The 15497-nt window shown below is 41.3% G+C and overlaps 1 pseudogene; it reads right to left on the bottom strand.

Annotated features, from left to right (window-relative positions):
* Nucleotides 1-1996: 1996 nt before the first annotated feature.
* LOC132537897 (U6 spliceosomal RNA) lies at nucleotides 1997-2094 on the bottom strand (annotated as a pseudogene).
* Between the last annotated feature and the right edge of the window lie 13403 nt (nucleotides 2095-15497).

Raw genomic sequence — 15497 nt, forward strand, 5'->3', positions numbered from 1 at the left:
CCTGACCTAGCCATGAACAAGATAGGTTCCCAAATTACTCTGCTATCAAAGGAGACACACAAAATAAGATTCTCTCTACATGTCCTGCTGTAGACCGAATTAATTTTCTACACTGCCAATTTATTTCCTGTGAAGAGAGTGGCAGTCACATCCTTCCCTTGTAAGCTTATCTCTCCATTTTTAATTTGATGCATATAAAACAGGCAACAGAAAAACTAGGGCACAGCCATGGTACAGGAGGTGCCACAGGGGAAATGAGTCCATTGGCTGATTGGAGACTTTTTACTGGGTGGCCCATGGAGAGGCCTGGGTGTAAGGGAGAAATGCAACAAGAGAGGGGAAGAAAACCAATCAGGAGCAAAGGGAAATAGTTCCCTTTCTTTAGTAAAACTGGGGTAGGTCTGAGGATCTGTGAATTTCACAGAAAACTTGAGGCAGGCATACATCTAAGGTGACAGAGTTTACTAACCTAACTTCAAGGAAATCTAGCAGAAAGGAAGAAAGTGCTAGGGATTCGCATGGGAAGGATTGTGCCATGGCTGATATGCAAGAAGTCTAAATGAAAACTGGTGCATGTTCAGTTTTTTTATGCTCCATTCTTCAATCCCATTGAGTCTTCTGATCCACCAAGCTTACCTCACTTTCCTATTTCACTATAGTCGTCTCTGTATCCTTACTTCCTATTTTGGTCTGTATGGATTCCAGAGGTTACCTCTAAAATCATGCTCTGAGGTTATATTCAATTTATCTGCCTCCTTTACCCTTCCTATTTCCCTGGTAAGACCTCAACTCTGATAAAACCCAATATCCCCCTCCCTGTACATTGCCCTTTCTTTTTTCTTTTCTTTTAAATTTCTTTATTGGGGATTAATGTTTTACAGTCGATAGTAAATATAATAGTTTGTACATAATATTTTTCCACATAATAATACAACCCCCACTAGGTCCTCTGTCACCCTTGTCCAGGACCTGTACTCTTCCCCCCCAGAGTCTTTTACTTTGGTGTAATACACCTGCATTGCCCTTTCAGTTCTTTCTCTTTTATTTTTTTGCTTCCAGGGTTATCGCTTGGGCTCGGTGTTGGTAGTAGAATAAAAAAATATGGAATGGGTGGGGGGTGGGGTGGTAGCACTGCAGGTTATGTGCACATGATGCAAAGCGGGAGGAGTAAGGATCCCGGTTTGAGCCCCTGGCTCCCCACCTGCAGGGGTGTTGCTTCACGAGTGGTGAAGCAGGTCTGCAGGTGTCTGTCTTTCTCTCCCCATCTCTGTCTTCCCCTCCTTTCTCCATTTCTCTCTGTCTTATCCAACAACAATGACATCAGTAACAACAATAATAACCACAAACATAAAAAAAAAGAAAATGGAATGCAGGGCTGGATGGTGGTGCACCTGACTAAGCACAAATGTTACAATGGGCAAGGACCTGGGTTTGAAACCCTGGTCCCCACCTGTAGGGGGAAAGCTTCATGACTGGTGAAGCTGGGCTGCAGGTGTCTCTCTGTCTCTCTCCCTATCACCCCTTCTCCCCTCGATTTCTGGCGGAGAAGAGAGAGAGGAGGTCCGGAGCGAAGAGGGAAAACAAATCTTTATTTGCGCTGGCACCTCAGAGTTGGGTGCGAGAGAAGCAGGTTGGGCCACATGGAGGTAGCAAAAATGGCCACCTCATGCAGTAACCTTCCCTGCGTCTAAACACCGAAGTGAAGCACTGGCAAGAGAGAGAGGTGCGGAAGAAGAAGGGCTTTTATGGGAGCAGCTCTCGGGAGAATGGGAAGGGGGAGGAGAGCAACCAGAGTACCGCAACCATTGGTGGGGGGAGATAGACAATGCCCTGAGGGCACAACATGGTGGAACAGGGGCTCCGAGAATGTCCCAACTCTCTCGGGAACTAGCAATAGCCCGAGAGGACAACATGGCAGATGTGACTGTGTCTACACAATTTCCCAGCATTTACCCAATACATAAATTGGGATAATAAAAATATTATTAAAATAATAAAAAATATTATATGGAACACTTCATGAATGTGTCATCCTTGTGCAAGGGCCATCCTAATCATTTTTATTTTATTTTATTTATTTATTAATGAGAATGATAGGCGGGAGGAGAGAGAAAGAACCAGATATCACTCTGGTATATGTGCTGCCAGGGATTGAATTTGGGAGTTTGTGACCCCAGAGGTGGCACAGTGCATGAAGCTTTGGACTACCAGGCATGAATTTGGGAGCTCATGCTTGAGAGCCCAATGCTTTATTCACTGCAGTATCTCTCAGACCATCTGTGCTAATCTTCCTATCATTCCAATTTTTAGTATATATGCTGCCAAAGTGTGCCAGGCTAGCATGGGGGTGCCTCTTCCCAGGCGTGTACTCTCTGGGTTGGAGGGATCACGACCAGATCCAGCCTGGGCTGCTACTCACTCAGCGATGTGAGGGAGATGACTCAGGAACAGACTCGTGGTGGCAAGACAATTCAATTCTTTATTGATCAGAGAGCCAAGGCTTTTAAAGGTTGGACCTGGAAGTGGCAAGTTGGAAACGGAAATGGCTAGGAAAAGGGAGGGTTTTAACTGGTAGGATTTATAATACCCTGGAGGCAGGGAGGGTCTTGAGGGTAGAAAGAAGATAGATTAAAGGAATGGAATGAGTGGGGATCTTTCAGGCAAAATAATGATTATGTAGATAAGTCTGATAAGAGGATGGATGTCCCCTCAAGTCAATCTCTGCCAAGCTCAATCACATCCTCACAATTTCCTGACAAAGTGAGCACTTTTTTTTTTTTTTTTTTGCCTCCAGAGTTATCACTGGGGCTCAGTGCCTGCACTGCAAATCACTGTTCCCAAAGGCCACTTTTCCCCACCTCTTTTTTCCTCTCCCATTATTATTAGTTAGGACAGAGAGAAATTGAGAGGGATGTGGGAGGGGAGAGAGAGAGAGTGACAGCTGCAGACATGCTTCACTATTTGTGAAGCCTGCCTGCTTCAGGTGGGGAGCGGGGGCTTGAATCTGGGTCTTTTCGTTTAATACTAGGTGCACTTAACCCAGTGTACCACCTCTTGGCCTCTGCCAGTCCCCTGCTCGGCCTCAGCCCTCTCAATTCTCTGTTCGCACCAGAACAACTGGATGTAGCTGGAAGGAACCCACAATTGAGAAAACTGCTGAATCTCAAGAGCCCACATCTTTGTCCTGCTGCCCTGTGCATTTCCACAGTCATGCCTTTTCTTCTCCTGTCCAACTGTCAACTGTCAATATTACCTTTCTACTTACTCCTTACTTTTTTTATTTTTACTTTTAAAGATAGAGACAGGTAGTGAGGAAGAGATATAGATAGATAGAAAGAGATATACGTACATACGTACATACATACATACATACATACATACATACATACATACATAAACAGCCATCACTGAAGATTCCTTCAATGAGATGGGGGCCAGACTTGAACTTGGGTTGTGTACATGGCAAGACCATTTTGCCAACCCTCTCCTTACTCTTTTGTTTCTTTATTTTTAATGGTTTTTTTTTGGCCTCCAGGGTTATTGCTGGGGCTAGGTGCTTGCACCATGAATCCACTGCTCCTGGAGGCCCTTTTTTTCCCCCTTTTGTTGCTCTTGTTTTATCTTTCTTGTGGTTATTATTATTGTTGTTATTAAGGTTGTTGTTGCTGGATAAGACAGAGAGAAATGGAGAGAGGAAGGGAAAACAGAGAGGGGGAGAGAAAGATAGACACCTGCAGACCTGCTTCACCACTTGTGAATCGACCCCCCTGCAGGTGGGGAGCCAGGGGCTCGAGCCGGGATCTTTGCTCTGTTCTTTGCGTTTTGTGTCACATGCGCTTAACCCACTGCTCTACCACCTGTCCCCCTCTCCTTACTCTTCTCCTGGTTCTTTTTTTGTTTGTTTGTTTCCCCCCCACTGAGCAATGAGCAGCAATCAACAAAGAATAACTTCAAAACCTGCAAGCCTAACTGTGTTGGTGACCAAACACAATGTGTGTCCTTATAGCTACTACCATTCTCTTATCACAGGCACCATCTCTGAACTGGTCCCTTCTTTTTTGTCTGCTCAAGAACTTGTCTTGTTTCTTTCCATTGTTACTGTCCCCTCTGAGGGATCATTACCCTCTCTATACATGCCTGTGACAACATTCCCCTGATAAGAAAGGTTTTCCTTAGAAATAAAGAAAGAAAAAGAATGAAAGAAAGAAAATTTCTTTTTGATTGCATATCAGCCTTCCAGCAGTAGTAGCAGCAGTTCCATTTCTCTTTTCCCCCTGGACAGCAACACTTCAGGACCGGGATTTTTTTTTTTTTTTTTTTAAGATTTTATTTATTGATGAGAAAGATAGGAAGAGAGAGAGAAAGAATCAAACATCACTCTGGTACATGTGCTGCTGGGGCTTGAACTCAGGACCTCATGCTTGAGAGTCAAGTGCTTTATCCACTGTGCCAACTCCTGGACCACAACAGGGATGCTTTTGAAGTACCTTGCTGAGTAGGACTTTTCCTGTGGCCATGGAACTGATGATTAGGGCCAAATATGGGGACACAGGAGAGTGGTTTAATGCATGGTTAAACTGGCCTTATTGTCTCATCTATCATTTCATGTTTCCTCTCAATTTCTCCTCCTCCTCCTCTCCCTCCTCCTTCTTTTATCAGAGCTTTGCTCAGCTCTGGCTTATGGTGGTGATTGAACTTGGAGTCTTGGAGCCTCAGGCATGAATGCTTTTTTGCATAACCAACTGTGTTGTCTCCCAGAACTCTCTCTCCATTCTTAGCCCTATTAAAAACAAAGAAGGACCCTGGAGGCAACAAATAAATGAAAAGGAATTTCTTCTTAAAAAAAAAAAAAAGGACTGGGGAGATAGCATAATGGTTTTGCAAAAGAAAAAAAAAGAAAGAAAGAAAGGTTTCTTGCCTGAGGCTTCAAAATCCCAGGTTCATTCCCTAGCACCACCATAAACCAGAGCTGAGCAGTGCTCTGGCAAATAAAATAAAATAAAATAATTTTTAAAAAATAAACAAAAAACAAAGAAAGCAGGATCACACTGGTTGAGATGCTAGCCTCATAGAGAAAGCTGTGCCTTCCCTTCCCTCCCTCTAATGCAAATAAAGGGAGTTCCAGAGATTACTTGTGACTACAAATTGTGGAGATTTGCATTCATTCTCCAGCTGGGCATCCATCTCCCCTCTGCCCACCTGAAAGGGAGAAGTGACTGGAGTGAGGTTGGGGTAGAGAGGAAGCTTCAGTGGGAAGCTTGCAAGTTTGCAACCTTGTTGGAAGATTTCAGTAGGGGAATACAATCCAGAGCAAGATTTTGAGCCTGGCTGCCAGGACTGTACATGATGGCAGATATGTAAGGAGAGATTATATCTCCATCTCAGGGCACTGAGAGTGGAAAGACTCCTTCAGAGTCCCCCAAGGAGCTCATACACATGCACTTGAGAGAGCCATGCCATTTGGTTGCCATGCCTGCAGTGAATGGGTGGCTGACTGTGGCCAGAAGAAGAAAGCTAGGGAGGCAGAGACAACCAACAGAGGGAGAAGGCTGTGGGTTCTCCCCAACAACTCCCTTTCCCACCCCAAGCCCAGAAACAGGGAGGAAGAGGCTAGAGAAAGAGCCCCGAGATTCGACTTCTGGAGGTGGAGCTACGAGCAGCAGATCACTTTCTCTCCTCCTCTCTTCTCCTCTACTTTCCCAGATCAACTAGGAATACCAAAGGAAACCACCCGGACCAAAACAAGACAGGACTAGAATGACCACAGGAACCCAGTAAATCACCCGTTAGTACAAACACGCATGACTGATGACAGAGAGGAGAGAGGGGCCTAAGGAGAGATTAAGTGACTGCTAACAGTTCAACAGTTTATCAGTGGAGACACCACCTCCAGTCTGCTCCACAACAACGGGACAGCTGAAGGGAGGAAAGGACTCCCCAGAGACTCACCAAGTGCAACTCTGAGTCTCCATTGCTACTACCCTCAGAATCTGGAGCAGCAACAGGGAGGGACACCAGGGGACAGAGATCTAACCAGGAAACTCAGGAGAAGACATAGCTCCGTGGCATAGCTGAGGGGCTGTGAAAGTCTCTTTGCATAACCACTGGATTATCTCTGCCACACCCTGCTTTATCTCTTGGTCAAGAGTCAGTGATTAAGCTAAGAAGCCTATTGATAGTTTAAAAGCCCTCAGGCTCCCATAACCTACAGGGAAGAAAAAAAAAGAGGCTTTTACACTACTGAGCTCCAACTCAGGGATTGAAAAAACTGTTAACTTCCACCATGGTAAACCCTTTAATTAAATTACTTAGACACAAGTCAATCCAGGCAATAGTGATCAATAATTTGAAAAGTACTGATAAAGGGAACTCATAACATAATATATAAAATGGTTAAAACAACAAGAAAAAATATTGGAGACTCGAACCAGGACAAGAGTCCAGCTAAAAGTCCTCCAGAGGGTGAAGCACAAAACAACGAGTTCAACATCCAAACATTAGCTAAGGAAATAATAACAGGAGTGAGTAAAGAATTTGAAAAAATTGTAATCAGAAATGCAGGAACAACAAATGAGAATATGGAAGAAAATTCTAATTATCTCATGGTTATTAGAGAGCTGAAAGCTGAAATCGCTGAGCTAAGAAGGCAACTAGCTGAATAAGCTAAAACAGTATCAGAGCAGGGCAACAAAATAGATGAACTCCAGAAAGCAGTAGAGGGCAGAGAGAATAGAATCTATGAGGCTGAAGACAGAATTAGCAAGATTGAGGATGAGTTAGAGACAACTAAAAAAGAAGTAAGAGATCTCAAAAAGAGATTAAGAGATGCTGAAAACAACAACAGAGTCCTATGGGATGACTTCAAAAGAAACAATATACGCATTATTGGCTTACCAGAGGAAGAAAGAGAAGGAGAGGAAGAAAGCATTCTCCAGGCCATAATAGCTGAAAATTTCTCTAGTCTAGACAACACCAAAGACATAAAGATTCAAGAAGCCCAGAGGGTCCCAAACAGAATTAACCCAGACCTAAAGACACCAAGACATGTCATACTTAGATTGGAAAGGAATAAGGATAAAGAAAGGATCCTCACGGCTGCAAGAGAAAAACAAAGAGTCACCTACAAAGGAAAACCCATAAGATTAGCAGCAGACTTCTCCATACAAACACTACAGGCCAGAAGAGAATGGCAAGATATCTATCGAGTACTCAATGAGAAAGGCTTTCAGCCAAGAATACTATATCCTGCTAGACTGTCATTCAGACTAGATGGAGGCATCAAAACCTTCTCAGACAAGCAACAGTTGAAGGAAGCAACCATCACCAAGCCTGCCCTGAAAGAAGTTCTGAAAGGTCTCCTATAAACAACCAGACCACCACAAATAGGACATATATCAAAACACTCTAAAACTCTACAAGAATGGCGTTAAAATATCTTCAATCTTTGATATCAATAAATGTCAATGGCCTGAATTCACCTATTAAAAGACACAGAGTAGGAAGATGGATCAGAAAACACAACCCAACAATATGTTGTCTACAGGAAACTCACCTAACGCAACAAGACAAACACAGACTTAAAGTGAAAGGATGGAAAACTATCATTCAAGCCAATGGCCCACAAAAAAGGGCAGGAACAGCTATTCTCATATCTGACATGATAGACTTTAAAATAGATAAGATTAAAAAAGATAGGAATGGACACTACTTAATGCTCAGAGGATCAGTCAATCAAGAGGACTTAACAATTATTAATATCTATGCACCCAATGAGAAGCCATCTAAATACATCATACTTCTACTGAAAGAGCTACAGCAATATATTAACAGTAAAACAATCATAGTAGGGGACTTCAACACCCCACTATCTCAACTTGACAGATCATCCAGGAAGAAAATCAGTAAAGACATAAGGGAGCTAAATGAAGAGATAGATAAACTAGAACTATTGGACATTTTCAGAGTCATTCATCCCAAGAAACTGGAATACACATTTTACTCAAATCCACATGGGTCATTCTCAAGGATAGACCATATGTTAGGCCACAAAGACAGCATCAGCCAATTCAAGAGCACTGAAATCATCCCAAGCATCTTCTCAGACCACAATGGAATTAAACTAACACTTAACAATCAACAAAAGATTAGTAACAGTCCCAAAATGTGGAAGCTCAACAGTACACTTCTTAACAACTTCTGGGTCAAAGAGGAAATCAAGGAAGAAATCAAAATGTTTCGAGAGTTCAATGAAAATGAAGACACAAGCTATCAAAATATTTGGGACACAGCTAAAGCAGTCCTAAGAGGGAAGTTCATAGCTATGCAAGCACACATTAGGAAACAAGAAAAGGCACAAATAAACAGCCTGATTGCACATCTTAAAGACCTAGAAGAATAACAACAAAGGAATCCTAAAGCAACCAGAAGGACAGAAATCACTAAAGTTAGGGCAGAACATTGAGAATAGGAAAACCATACAAAAGATCAATGAAAGTAAATGTTGGTTCTTCGAAAGAGTAAACAAAATTGACAAACCTTTAGCCAGACTCACAAAACAAAAAAGGAAGAAGACCCAAATAAATCGGATAGTAAACGAAAGAGGAGATATCACAACAGACACTGCAGAAATTCAACATATCATGCGAGGCTTCTATGAACAACTATATGCCACCAAGCTAGAGAACCTGGAAGAAATGAATGATTTCCTAGATACCTACCAACTTCCAAAACTAAGTAAAGAGGAAGTGGATAACATGGACAGGCCCATCACAGCTAATGAAATTGAAACAGTTATCAAAAATCTTCCCAAAAATAAAGTCCTAGACCAGATGGTTTTACAAATGAATTCTACAAAACTTTCAAAGAAGAACTAATACCTCTACTTTTAAAAGTCTTCCAGAAGATTGAAGACACTGGAATACTCCCTGCCAGCTTCTATGAAACCAACATCACCCTGATACCAAAAGTAGACAGGGACACAACCAAAAAAAGAAAACTACAGACCAATATCTCTGATGAACATAGATGCGAAAATATTGAACAAAATTCTAGCCAACCGGATACAGCAGTATATCAAAAAGATTGTTCATCATGACCAAGTGGGGTTTATCCCAGGCATGCAAGGTTGGTTTAATATACGTAAATCAATCAATGTGATCCACCACATCAACAAAAGCAAGACCAAAAACCACATGGTCATATCAATAGATGCAGAGAAAGCCTTTGACAAAATACAACATCCCTTTATGATCAAAACACTACAAAAAATGGGAATAGATGGAAAATTCCTGAAGATAGTAGAGTCTATATATAGCAAACCTACAGCCAACATCATACTCAATGGTGAAAAACTGGAAGCATTTCCCCTCCGATCAGGTACTAGACAGGGCTGCCCACTATCACCATTACTATTCAACATAGTGTTGGAAGTTCTTGCCATAGCAATCAGGCAGGAGCAAGGAATTAAAGGCATACAGATTGGAAGAGAAGTCAAACTCTCCCTATTTGCAGATGACATGATAGTATACATGGAAAAACCTAAGGAATCCAGCAAGAAGCTTTTGGAAATCATCAGGCAATACAGTAAGGTGTCAGGCTATAAAATTAACATTCAAAAGTCAGTGGCATTCCTCTATGCAAACACTAAGTTAGAAGAAATTGAAATCCAGAAATCAGTTCCTTTTTCTATAGCAACAAAAACAATAAAATATCTAGGAGTAAACCTAACCAAAGAAGTGAAAGACTTATATACTGAAAATTATGAGTCACTACTCAAAGAAATTGAAAAAGACACAAAGAAGTGGAAAGATATTCCATGTTCATGGGTTGGAAGAATTAACATCATCAAAATGAATATATTACCCAGAGCCATCTACAAATTTAATGCTATCCCCATCAAGATCCCAAGCACATTTTTTAGGAGAATAGAAAAAATGCTACAAATGTTTATCTGGAACCAGAAAAGACCTAGAATTGCCAAAACAATCTTGGGAAAAAAGAACAGAACCGGAGGCATCACACTGCCAGATCTCAAACTGTATTATAGGGCCATTGTCATCAAAACTGCTTGGTACTGGAACATGAACAGACACACTGACCAGTGGAATAGAATTGAGAGCCCAGAAATGAGGCCCCACATGTATGGACATCTAATCTTTGACAAAGAGGCCCAGACTATTACATGGGGAAAGCAGAGTCTTTTCAACAAATGGTGTTGGAAACAATGGGTTGAAACATGCAGAAGAATGAAACTGAATCACTGTATTTCACCAAATTCAAAAGTAAATTCCAAGTGGATCAAGGACTTGGGTGTTAGACCACAAACTATCAGAGACTTAGAGGAAAATATTGGCAGAACTTTTTTCCGCATAAATTTTAAAGACATTTTCAATGAAACGAATCCAATTACAAAGAAGACTAAGGCAAGTATAAACCTATGGGACTACATCAAATTAAAAAGCTTCTTCACAGCAAAAGAAACCACTACCGAAACCAAGAGACCCCTCACAGAATGGGAGAAGATCTTTACATGCCATACGTCAGACAAGAGGTTAATAACCAACATATATAAAGAGCTTCCCAGGCTCAACAACAAGACAACAAATAACCCCATCCAAAAATGGGGGAGAGGATTTGGACAGAATATTCACCACAGAAGAGATCCAAAAGGCCGAGAAACACATGAAAAAATGCTCCAAGTCTCTGATTGTCAGAGAAATGCAAATCAAGACAACAATGAGATATCACTTCACTCCTGTGAGAATGTCATACATCAGAAAAGGTAACAGCAGCAAATGCTGGAGAAGCTGTGGGGTCAAAGGAACCCTCCTGCACTGCTGGTGGGAATGTCAATTGGTCCAACCTCTGTGGAGAACAGTCTGGAGAACTCTCAGAAGGCTAGAAATGGACCTACCCTATGACCCTGCAATCCCCCTCCTGGGAATATATCCTAAGGACCCCAACACATCCATCCAAAAAGATCTGTGTACACATATGTTCTTATCAGCACAATTTGTAGTAGCCAAAACCTGGAAGCAACCCAGGTGTCCAACAACAGATGAGTGGCTGAGCAAGTTGTGGTATATATACACAATGGAATACTACTCAGCTGTAAACAATGGTGACTTCACCATTTTCAGCCTATCTTGGATGGACCTTGAAAAAATCATGTTGAGTGAAATAAGTCAGAAACAGAAGGATGAATATGGGATGATCTCACTCTCAGGCCGAAGTTGAAAAACAAGATCAGGAAAGGAAACACAAGTCGAACCTGAAATGGAATTGGAGTATTACACCAAAGTAAAAGACTCTGGGGTAGGTGGGTGGGTGGGGAGAATACAGGTCCATGAAAGATGATGAATGACATAGTGGGGCTTGTATTGTTAAATGGGAATCTGGGGAATGTTATGCATGTACAAACTATTGTATTTACTGTTGAATGTAAAGCATTAATTCCCCAATAAAGAAATAAATTATTTTTAAAAAAAGATAAAAAAAAAAAAAAGAAAGAGCCCCAACCCCATGATACCATCTCCATTCCAGTCGGAAGAGTGGGGGTAAAGAACAGATTCTTCCTAATGCACACTCCTGATTCTAGTTTGTTCATGAGTGGGGGTGGGGAGGGGGGCAGGAATGAGATTTAAATCATTGATGAATTGGCATTTAAATTGGATACCGAGTAACTGAAAGTAGCCAGAATATTATGAAACTTGTTTAATATTTTATTAGTTAATGGAGAAATGAAATTCAAAGGGAAGATGACTGAAGAAAATTAAAACGTTTGTTTATATCTTGCTGAGTCTAGACTTCTCAATAAACCTGTCACATCCATATGCACCTTCCTTCTCTCTTTTACTTAAATTTTTTTATTAGTGACTTATTAATGATTTACAAGATTACAAAATAATAGGGATGTAATTCCATACTACTCTTACCACCAAAGCTCTGTGCCCCCAACCCCTCCAATGGTAACCACCATAGTTCTCCCAGGGTCATCCATATGGGTTAACTATATGTATAGTTTCTTCTTTTTAATTTTTTTAATTAATGTGTTTGTTCATGAGAAAGATAGAGGGAATCAGATATCACTCTGGTACATGTGCTGATGGGGAATGAACTCAGGACCTCATGCTTGAGAATCCAGTGCTTTACCTACTGCACCACCTCCTAGACCTGTTTTTTTCTTTTTTCAAGTTCATATGTTTCAATTCTCTATATTCCACTTATGAAATCATCCCATAGTTATCCTTCCTTCCTTCCTTACTTAACTAACCATAATCACTGTTGCTCCCATCCAAAGAACACATCAAAAGGGCATATTATAATCTTTTTAACTGCTGAGTAGTACTCCACTGAGTATATATCCCATGATTTTTTTTTTGTAAGACTCATCAGTTTATTCCATTGTTAAAGGCTTTTCCTTCCTCCTAACTTGAAGTTAGGAGTAATTTAAACTTCTAATTAGGAAAATACAAAGGCACACACCAGAGAAGCGTGTGGGCTATTTGGGAAAAGATGACTGACACCTGTGGAAGCTGATGCTCATTTTTATTAAATTCTAAGGTACTGCCTTCATTCCTTTTTTGCCTTTGTTATCTCTAGGACTTGGTGCCTGCACTCTGAATCCACTGTTCCTGGAGGCCATTTTCCCCATATTTGTTGCCCTTATTGTTGGATAGGACAGAGAGAAATCAAGAGGAGTGGGGAGACAGAGAGGGAGAGAAAGATAGACACCTGCAGACCTGCTTCACCACTTGTGAAGCAACTCCCCTGCAGGTGGGGAGCTGGGGGCTCGAACTGGGATCCTTGTGCTGGTCCTTGTGCTTCACACTATGTGCACGTAACCCACTGCACTAACTCCTCATTTTCTTCCTAAACCACACTTAACACCTATTACAACTTCTCCCTGTCCTTCCTTTTTCCTTTTCCTACTGACATAAGGGAAACAGTGCTTGATTTCTTAGGTGTTCTCCAGATTCTCTTCCTCTCAATGATGCGCATCTTCTCTTTTTCTGTATTAATAGTTTAATATTTTTAAAATTAAAATAAATATAAGTAGTTCTAAAGCTATTTTAAGTTTTTTATTTGTGATTAACAGTAGGTTGTAAGATTGTAAGATTACAATGTGTAGTTCCACACTACACCCACCACCAGAGTTCTGTACCCCCACCTCCCAGCTCCCAAAGAGAACCACCATAGTTCTCACAAGTCTTAAAAACAGTTTCCTTGCTTTTTTTTTTTTTTTAAGTTTATGTGTATCAGTTTCTAGATTTCATGTATGAGTGAAACTCCTCTGCCCTGGAGAGAGCTCTTCTCAGTGGTTACCTCTGGTGGTGGGAGGAGTATGTAGTTATAACACCTGTCACTGATATCCTATCAAACAAGAGAAAGAATGACGAGAAAATCTAGGAGCCAGGTGGTGGCATACCTTGTAAAGTGCTCACAATACAGTGTGTAAGGACCCAGGTTCAAGTCCCTGGTTCCCACCTGCAGGGGGGAAAGCTTCATGAGTGGTGAAGCAGGGCTGCTGGTATCTCTCTGTCTTTCTGTCTCCCTACCACTCTTAGTTTCTTTCTGTCTCTATCCAATAACAAATAAATGAATTTTTTAAAACATTTTTTAAAAGATTTTATTTATTAGAGAGAAAGAACCAGACATCACTCTGGCACATGTGCTGCCGGGGATCGAACTCAGGACCTCATACTTGAGAGTCCAGAGCTTTATCACTGTGCTACCTCCCGGACCACTAAAATATATTTTTTTATAATTATTTTATTTAGTAAGCCTTTCTTGTTATTGATGTCGTCATTGTTAGATAGGACAGAGAGAAATGGAGAGAGAAAGGGAAGACAGAGGGGGGCAAAGAAAGACAGAAACCTGCAGACCTGCTTCACCGTTTGTGAAGCAACTCCCCTGTGCCGGGCTAGCATGAGGGTGTTTATTCCTCGGGTACGTGCTCTCTGGGTTCGACCAGAGACAACCTGGGCTGCTGCTTACTCAGTGACACGGGAGAGAGAAGAGACCAGGAACTCGTGGCTGAGCGGGAACGCAATGCAATGCCTTTATTGATCAGATACACACACACACATATATATAATCTTTAACCAGAAGTGGCAAGTGGGAAAAGGAAATGGCTAGGAGAGGGGGTGGAGAAAAGAGCACAAAGATAGAAAGCTTCCATAGCAGCTGTTGCGAAGGTTCTAACCAATGGGATAAACCAATACCCTGCAGGCAGGGCAGGTCTCAGGCAAAACAATGATTATGTAAATAGACCATAGTATCAACCATGGAGCAGGGCATAATGACCAACACCCCTGCAGGTGGGGAGCTGGGGGCTTGAATCAGGATCTTTACACTGGTCCTTGTGCTACATGCACTTAACCTGATGAATTTTTTTTAAAAAACAAAATCAATGTGGCATCTTGTATATTGAGTTTATAAAGCACTGTGGTGAGAATATACATATTTTTTAAATTTTTATTTATTGAGTAGAGACAGAGAGAAATCAAGAGGGAAAGGGGAGAGAGAGAGAGAGAGGGAGAGCAAGAGGGAAAGGGATAAGGAGAGAGAACTCTACAGCACTGAATCACCACTTGTGAAAATTTCCTCCTGCAGGTGGGGATTGGGGACTTGAACCCTGGTCCTTGCACTTAGTAGCATGTGCACTCTATTGAGTGTGTCATCACCTCTCCCCCCTTTATGAAAGAGATAGAGAAGGCAGAGAGTGAATTGAAGAGATCACTAAAGAAGCACTGACGCTTCCTTCAGTGTGGGCTTAAACCTGGGTCCTGCACATGGCAAAGCAATACATTGTCCAAGTCAACTACTTCTCCAGCTATCACTTTCTGTATTATTGAAGAATTATTAAAAATTGTTTAAATTAAAAAAATTACATTTATTCTAATAAGAGAGAGATACAGAGAGCAAGATACTGAGAAAGAGACCAGAGCCCTGTTCAGCTCTGGCTTATGGTGGTACAGGAGATTGAACCTGAGACCTTGGAGCCTCAGGTGTGAAAGACTTTTGCGTAACCACCATTCTGTCTTCCTAGTCCTGTTTAATTAATTAAAAAAAAATTTAATAGGTATATAGTAGACCCAGGGAGTGAACAGGGATTTCCTGGAGCGAGGAATGTGTAGGGTAAGATGGACATGACAAACAGGAAATAAGTCATAAAGCTGACTTTTCAAAATGTTGGTGTATTGCACAAAAACATAAGACTATGGGGAAAGGGAGAGTTTTCCATAGGGGGTTGGGGGTGGGGACACAAACCTCTGGTGGTGGGAGGGGTGTGAAATGACACTCCTATTATAATCTTATAATCCATTATAAATTCAATATGTCAGGAAAAATAGAATATTTCAAGTTCTTTAACTGCCTAGATTTTAGTTCTGAGTATATATTCCTTTAGTCTAAGCATTTAATCTTTCTAATTTGTAAACCAAAAAGTTTAAGAACAGAGTTCTTTGTCTTCTGGCCTTTGGTTTCACACTGGGTTT

Source organism: Erinaceus europaeus, chromosome 3 (genome assembly GCF_950295315.1).
Source record: "Erinaceus europaeus chromosome 3, mEriEur2.1, whole genome shotgun sequence".
Lineage (NCBI taxonomy): Eukaryota > Metazoa > Chordata > Mammalia > Eulipotyphla > Erinaceidae > Erinaceus > Erinaceus europaeus.